A 9,186-nucleotide genomic window follows, 5' to 3' on the forward strand; every position below is an offset into this window, starting at 1 on the left:
TGATTCTGGGGTGTATTAGCTGGAGTGTTGTATTTAAGATGAGGCAATTGTCCCACTCTACTCAGCACTAATGAGGTCCCAGTTAGAATGCTGTGTCTAATTCTGGGCACCCTAATTTAGAAAAGGTGGACAAATTGGAGGAGAGCAACAAAACTGATACAAGGTTTCGAAAACCTCACCTATGAAGAAAGGTAACTTGGCATGTTTAGTCTTTTATGAAAAGAAGAACCAGGTGGGACCTGTTAATAGTCTTCCAATAGGTTACGGGCTTCTATAAAGAGGACAGCAATCAATTGTTTTCCAGGTCCACTGAAGGTAGGACAAGAAGTAATGGGCTTAATCTGCAGCAAAGGTGACTTACGTTAGATATTAGGAAAAACTTTCTAACTATAAGGGTAGTTAAGCTCTGGAATAGGCTTCCAAAGGAGGTTGTGGAGTCCCCATCATTGGAAGCTTTTAAAAACAAGTTGGACAAGCACCTGTCCGGCATGGTCTAGGTTTACTTGGTCCTGCCACAGTACAGGGCTAGATTTGATTACTTGTCGAGGTCCCTTACTAGCCCTACATTTCTATGTCTATGGGTCCAGTGGCGAATGGTTAGTAGATAGCCACTCTAGCACTGTAGTTTACTCAGAATTAAACAGTGGGGAATGAGTACTATAACAAGGGGAAAGAAAATGTTTCAAGAGAAAAGACTGAATTTGATTCAAATCAAGATAAGGATGGCCTTTCTGCTTCCCTCTGGTTAAAATGTTGGTGCACTTATATTAATTAGATTGGGAAGGAAAGCACTGGTCACAGCTGCTACATGAACAAACCATTGGTAGGGGAGCCCTGTGAGAAGTCAGGTAGCCAGAACCTTTAAATATCTAGTGGATATGCCTCTGCCTCAGAATCATCCTGGAGAATAATTTCAGCAGTATGTTTATGGGGGAGAGTGAAATGATCCCTGTATACAATCTGTGAAGCGTTGTGTGATCCATCCAGATGAAAGGTACTATATAAATGTACCTTAGTTACAGTCTCATTATATATACATATGCAGCTGTTTCCTCACCCATTTTGATATTTGTGGATCTGATATTTACTTCTCATTGTAAGTTTTATTTGTTATAGTGCTAGAAAGAGGCTAAATTCAGCCTTTGTGGAAATGGGCACAATTCCCCATGAAATCAATGGTAGTTGAACCCAGTCAAGGAAGAGCTGCATTTGGCCCCAAATCAGATTAATATATTTCTAAGTTACCTATAACTGGGATGGAGGGTGCATTTGGAGGGTACAAAGAGAGAATTAATTTTTAATATTGTTAAGCTAAACAAAAACAAGCTTGACCATTCAATAGGGTATATGTTTTATATCTAAAGTAGGCAATACACCGTAATGAGGAATTGTCATATGTGCTATATGTTTGAATGATTCCTATATAACCTTAATAAAGTGTTAATCAAGGGTTTCATGTAGGAATGGTGCAGTCATGAACTGGGAGGATAACTTTATTTTTTTTAAAAATTGAAATAGATCTTTTTTGGTTAAAATAGGGATAGGGTGATGAACCAGGAGAGAGGAACTTTCTGTGGATTGAATGTGTGATAGCGCAGGATTTTACTGAACAGAGATGTTACTTTATCGAGAAAACATCTGAGAGTAGAAGTTCATTGTAATTGGATGAGTATATAAACTTGTATTATTCTCTCTGTGCCTCAGTTCTCCACTGGTAAAAAGGAATGATGTTTCTTTTCTCCCATGTTTTGTTTGTCTTCTTTGTTTAAGACCTTCTCAATAATGGTTTAATTTTTTTACTATTCCTTCTCTATAATTGTTATGTACAGCATCTAGCACAATGGGCCCCTAATCTTGGTCAGAGCTTCTAGCTACTACTGCAATAATGATTAAAAGAATAGGATAATCACTGTAAAGATGGTACTTTGTATATAATTCCTAAAGAGTAATAATGACATGTATTTCCACAACAATAATGTGAGGCATATACAATGTAAACGTATTTAGTGGCTGTATGTGCTTTTATAGGTAGTATATGGTCAACTGAGAAAGAAAATAATAAAAATGGAAAAGAACTCCCTCTAGTGAAGAAAGGGGAAAAATTACATTGAATACTCTAAAACTGTAGTGTCAAATACTGTGATATATAGGTACTGTATGTTATCAGAGATGCACCATTCTGTAAATTTCTGTGTGAATGGAGTTCTCATGAAAACTGGACCAATAACATTGATGGTGGATCAACAAGGAAGAGATGATCATACAGGTAAATTGGGCCAGGCTATTCAGGGTTTTGGAGATTGTAACTACTGTGACTTGTCCGTGCCTAGGATTGCCTACCTGAAAATGCCAGGGCCAGGGCAGGCTACAAAAAGGAGAGCAGATTCTCCCAAACTGGTGGCTAACATTGTGGTTAGATTTCCCAACCAGTGCTTTTGATTCTGTACACTGGTTATCAAGAAGCTAAAACAAGAAAATTATACAGCCCCCTTTACTGCATTTCAGTCACTGGCTCCCAGACAGGAACTAGGTCCAGTAAAGAGGTAAGTTATTTAAAACTCTCTTCCCTTTACCAAAATGTTTTTCTGACTCCAAAGGTCAGCAACATTGCCAGATCAATATAAGTTTGGATCATACCCAAAATACCACGCTGCCAGTCAATCCTTTAGTAACTAAACTAAAGGTTTATTATAAAAGGAAAGAAACAAAAGATAAGAGAAACATTAAATGATCAAAGCAGTCAGATACATACAAATAACTTCAGAGTCCATATATATACTAGGTTCTTAGCAGAATTGTGGCAGTTGCAGGCTTGTACAGTCCCTCTGGTGTACATCCGGTATCTGAATGGGTCTCAGGCCTTTCTTTCACGGCTTCAGTTGCAGATGAGTTGATCCAGAGCTAAGAAGCAGGATGAAGACAAGATGGGGATGGCACAGCTGCCTTTTCTGTCCCTTTGCCATGGGGCTTGCTGCAAACACAGCCACACAGCACAGGGCATGGAAAAGCCCCTGAGTCCCCTGTCCCTTCCTGGGCATGTTCTTACGTATCCTGGTGACTCATAAGGTGTAGCCCCTGCATTCTACTAGATTCATAGTACATTTGAGTTCCTTGATGGGCTGTTAAGCAAGCTCAGTGATGCTACCAGCCTGACTGGGGTGTCACCCAGAAATATAGCACAAGTTGACATACAAATATGCCATACATATTTAGAACTTATAATACAAAATAGACACATGCATATAAACATGCAGATCAATCTTAGTGAATTATAACCTTTCCATTGGTAGCTGGCATGCCATATCTCATAAGAATTATTGTAATTTTACAATATTGATATCAATATTATAAATGATCACCCCAAGTCCAGACAGCATCACAACTACCACCTTGGCTTTCACCTGGAAGTAGATTGGCAGACTCCGTAGAGCACAAGTTACCCTGAGCTGAGGGAGGAGCTTGCAAATGAGACTTGTAAAACCTGATCCGGAACCAGTGCTGGGATTTAATACCAAAATCCATATGCCACTCTACCATGACTTATTCATCCTTTATAGTGAAGGTAGTCCGGCATGGAGCAAGCTGGCGCACACCTTCTTCCGCTGACTCCAAGGGCTGTGATACTACTGGCAGCTCTTTTATCTCCATCTGAGAGGTCTTCTGCGAGACCTCTGTGGGACCACCTCCAGGCCTGAAGGCTGGTCTCCAGGTCTTTGGAGGCTGTTGAGGGGGAGGATCTCCTTATGGAACCCCTGCTACACAATCCCCAACTCCGTGTGCAGGTGGCGCAGACCACCTTGGTGTGATGGGGTTGGTCCTGGCAGGAGTCACCAGCATTGGAGACTTCCTGGACTATTACCAGGAGAACTGGGTGGATCCCCAGGTGCTGGGTCACTGCAGGGGGCTCTCCACCCCTCACTCCTAGTCCTCCAGATCTCTTCATCAGGCCCCGGGCCCGCGCCTCTCCCCAGCCCCACCCTGAGCATGCACCAAGCCAGCTGTGAGATTTGCAGCTGGTTCATTTCTGAACTGAGCTGAGGGACCATCTGTACATGCTTGTGCTCCGTACCCTCCACTTCCTCGCCCTCGTGTCCCATCCAGACACCAGATGGCGGGACCTTATACCACCTGTGGAGGGTGAGGAACACCGGTGGGCCAGCCTCTATTCCACTCTGACCCCATGGCCTGCCGGGGACATCAGCTGGCGGCTCCTTCATGGAGTTGTGAGCATAGGCATGTATCTGGCATGGTTCACCCCTCTCCCTGACACCTGCCCTTCTGTAGCATGAGGGAGACCTGGTGCACATTTATCTCAAGTGTGCCAGGCTGTAGCCTCTGTTCTGGCTCTTCCAGAATCTCTTGCTGAGGTTCTGGCTGCACTTCTCCCCACACCTGTTCCTTTATGCACACCTCACCCGTGGCTTCACAAAGTTGTGAGACCTCCTCATCAACCTCCTAGCACTGGCCAAAATGGCCATCTACAAGACCAGGGAGAGGAGGTTGGCTGAGGGGGTGCTCTGTGACTGTGAGCTATTTCTGTTTCTCTATCCGTTCACACATCCGGGCAGAGTTCCTCTGGGCAGTATCCGCTGGCTCCCTAGACATTTTCAAGGAGCAGAGAGCGTTGTCCGGTGTTCTCTGCTCTGTGTCACATTCTGGTTCCCTTTGACCCCTGTGACCCTTCCATGCCTACGGCAGCCACCTGAGAATGCCAGGGTCAGGGCAGGCTGGAAAAAGGAGAGCAGATTCTCTCAGCACTGACTTCCCAACCAGCCACAAACTGTGCTTTTGACTTCCCACACTGGTTATCAAGAAGCCAGTATACAGATACACACAGTCCCCTTTATTGCATTCCAGTCGCCGGCTCCCACTCAGCCACTAGGTCCAGTAAAGAGACCAGTTATTTAAACTCTATGTTCTTTACTAAAAAGCTTCCTTCTGACCCCAAAGGGTCAGCCACAGTACCAGATCAATATAAGTTTGGATCTTACCCAAAAAACCACGCTGCCAGCCAATCCTTTAGTAACTAAAACTAAAGGTTTATTATCTAAATCATGCCCATTCCTGTTTTCTCATTTGTTGCCCCCCCCATAATCAGTTGAGTCCTGGGCCCAGTGACTCCTCCCCTTAGGGTGGGAGAGGGCCCTTTAGCGGTTGGCAGGCTTGCACTTTCCGGGACCGAAATAGGGTGACTTATTCAGACCTTGGGTCCAGGCACACAGAGTAAATAGGGCTATGTGCATACTTATTCCCTTGTAGGGGTGTCAGGAGAAGGTATAGTATTTTACAACTGGTATAGGACCCAGGGAGCAAGGATGAAGTAAAGGAGGCATTGTGATTCAGATGTGTGTCATACTATTTCCTAGGGCTATCTCTGGGGTTGTTCCATTCATGCACTACTTGCTCAGGGCTATGCCTGAATGCCTGAAGTTATAATTATCCCCAAATGGTAGGATTATGCATTCAGAAATGGGAGATGCTTTTTTAAAAATACAGTCCATGATCTTTATTTTATCAGTGCGACCAGTCTAATTTTTAGAACATTGTGTAAAAGCTGTTGGAATTATTTTGATAAAGGAAAAATATGCAAGAAGAATAAGGTTATTGTTTTTGCATATTTTTCCCCACCAGAATTAATAGACAGTTACATAAGAACGTCACGTGGACACCTACATTCATTACTTTCCCTTTTGCACTTGTTATGAGTATTAAAAGTGACAGGCTGTGTTCTTTGATAATGATCACATTTAAAGCAAATACAAACATGTTCATCCAATTTTCATCGGGTTATGCACTGTGCTATCCCTTTAGTGTCAGGCAAACAAATATATCTCATTGTTTCAGAACATTAAAATCTGGAACCCTACTAATGTAAGTATTTGCTGAATTAGCATTCACATTTCTTGTCCATCATCCATCCAATGATTACAAAAATTTTAAAAAAGGCCGGGATACAGGGAAAATCATGAAGCTAAATACCTATTTGTGGATATTTGGATATAGGCACACTAAATGCAGGTAGGCTTAAATTGGCAAAGAAAATAGCATATTGCATGTGTATTATTTTAAAATATTCATAACTTCTCGACCAGTTATTTTCAGGATGGCAGAGGAGGCTTTTCTTATTAAGTACTACAGATGCCAAGTTCAAAGTGTTGTTAAAAGTTCTCCAACCCAAAAAATACATTTACATTTTCCTAGTGCCAAATTATATCAGGAAATATGTACAGCTACAGGTTTCTAAAAATTGTAGTTTGGTGAAAAGTCCTTCAGATTCTTTCCTTCCTTGGCAATGAAGAACCATGTTCTGTCGACTATGGCTGTAGGTTTTGCTGCCTCAGGCAATCTAAAGAAGTTGGATTTCATGGAGCCAGATCCTCAGCTGACGTAAATCAGCATCACTCAATTAATTTCAGTGGAGTTACACCAGATTTACTCCAGTCGAGGATCTGGCCTGCAGTTTCTCTCAAACAATTTGCTGCCCCAATAGTTTGTTGCCCAGCCTATGCAATCCTGTTCTTTCTATACAGAATAGCCTAAGGATCTAGGAAAAGAAGTTGTGGCTTGAGGAAAAGACCTTTTTGCTTCCATAGATTTATTTGAAAGACTTGTGGTTTAGTGAATCCTGGGAGTTTGGGACAATACTTGGGTAGGATATCAAAATGTAGGAAGTCTAAAGTTGCAGCAGGCTCACTGGCTAAATATTTCAAAATTACAATTTGCTACTGAGCTCAAGGAAGAGTGAAACAAGTTAGGTCCTGTAGTTCTGGCCTAAGAAGCTTAAAAAAAATGCTGATGACTTATGGAAAACTTTTAAAAGTTGTTTATGGACTAGCCCTTTCACTGATATAATATATTATATATAGATAGATATATTACCTTATTATCGGGAAAACAGGTACAAATAACAGTCAATTTTTGCTTCCTAAGAGTTTTTCTGTTCATGCTGCTTACTGCCCATTTGAAGTCATAATCCTCTGTTTCTTTTTTGCTGTGATAATAATTAGTGTCACAATTGTGACCTCAAATAAGGAAGAATCAGTAAACTCTTTGGTCCTAGTCCTGTCCGCTGTCCCACAAGGATCTGCTCTATTTGCAAATGCTAGCAGGATAGGAGTCTAAGGAAGCAAAGATTTGTTTCCATGTAAATGCCTTTAGAAATAATGGCTATGAAAACTCCAGATCATATATATTACACTGTCAGATGGCATTTTACTAAATGGAATGATTTATGTTTTTCATAAGGCACTGAGTGTTCATTATCAATTATTCCTGGAAAAACAAATGCACATATTTGATCTGAAACCAATTTAACTCCAAACAACACACCCATCTCCTCAGATGTCCTCTCCTTTCCTTCTCTCTGCATCCCTTATCTTTTTAATTTTTATTTTTTTTAATTTTGAGTTTATTTATTTCTCCTTTTAAGTTAGGTGAATTGGGTCTCTCTTGCTGGGTCCACAGCATAAACTGCCTCTTCAGGTGCCCATGTTTCCTGTTTGACACCTATCAGCTCCTCCAACCCTTTTCCCCTCTCTCATTGTTTTCATTTCCTGACTTACACTTCAGGATAAAATGAAGTGCTTTTTTTCCTTCTCTCTGTAAAACAATTATGTTTGCACAAGCTTCTGTGCTTTACTTAATTCCTTGGATACTTCATACCTGCACTACAGTGTACTACAAACATCAATATTGCTTCAGTTTGCTAAAGGGTTACTAACAATACGTGCTTCAATATTAACAGGCTTAGGAAACAGTCTCAAAGGAATCTACTGTATTTGTGTCATTTCAAAAAATGATGTAAAATGAATATGAGCTACAGAATAGGAGGGAGTCAAAATGTTTAGGTTGATATGTTACATTACATCTCATATATTCAAGACACACTGATCTAGTTCTCATAGATACAGCGTGTGGCACTTCATTGTCCTAGACACATGGCAATCCATATTTCATATTGGAAGGAAAAATCCTGCTATAAATATAGTCTCTAGGCCAAATCACCTTCCTTTCACTTCAGTGGGGTTGCATGTATGAAATGTGAGCAGAACTTGACCACTTGTGTTTGCCAGAAGCTAGGAATGGGTGACAACGGGATGGATCACTTGATGATTACCTCTTCTGTTAATTCCCTCTGAAGCACCTGGCATTGGCCATTGTTGAAAGACAGGATACTGGGCTAGATGGACCATTGGTCTGACCCGAATGGCCATTGTTATGGTCTTACTTGTGTTTACTAATTTAGGGCCAGATTCTAGTTAGGATGGAGAGTGTATATGCAACTTTCTCCCTTTGCATATCCACACCTGAGGCAGCCACAATCTTAATTTTTGTGAACATGAAACTAAAGGACATCTAGCCTCTGCAAGGGAATGGGCTGGATAGGGCAAATGTGGAGCCCTACTCTCCAGCCCCTTTTCCTCTGAGCTTTCACAGCAGGACACCCAGGTATCACAGTGGATGGTACTGTAGAAGAAACTCCATATAGCCCTGATGAGAGGGGAGTTTTTGTTGCATTCAGAGCGTAGCAATGACTACTCTGGCATGAGTTCCCCTAAGCACTCCACGTGGTTTTCTGACTGCACAGCATCAAGGGAATCTTGCTTCCCTACTTCACAGAGAAGTTGTGAGAAAAAGGCTGGGAAACCCTCCACTGACTCTGGACCTTGTCCTTTTTTGTATTTTGGCCTCCTGTCCTCTCCCCTAACAATGGCTACCTCCTCTCTATTCTGTCATACAATTTTGCCACTCTTGGTGCAAGAAGCAAACTTGTCCATCTCTGTCCTCAATCCATCAATGAAAGTTCTTGTATGGCACTCATCACTGTGGTAATCTGCATCTCCAACAAACTGAAACAAAACTTCTGTGTCTCTAGTTAATCTACTCTCCAGCTCTTTTCCATCTCATTGTAAAGCATATCTTGTCTCCCTGACCATCTCTAAATGATTATAGCAATATGTACATTTAAAAGGAAAGTGATTTGGGATGCACTTTGTATGAAACTACACAATAAGTCCCAGTTTCCAAAGGGGGATTTGACTAGGAGTATTTGGGTGAGTAAAGACTACTGCTGTGAGTGAAGGGTTTGCAGGTTCTAAGGGTATTTGTGTTATATAGCATACATAATGTATATTTTCACTCTAAGTAGTATATTGAAAACTAGAAGGCAAATGAGAAAAAAATTTG

The sequence above is a fragment of the Emydura macquarii genome, unplaced genomic scaffold, assembly GCF_026122565.2.
Source record: "Emydura macquarii macquarii isolate MOO-44397 ecotype Brisbane River unplaced genomic scaffold, CSIRO-AGI_Emac_v2 contig_383, whole genome shotgun sequence".
NCBI lineage: Eukaryota > Metazoa > Chordata > Testudines > Chelidae > Emydura > Emydura macquarii.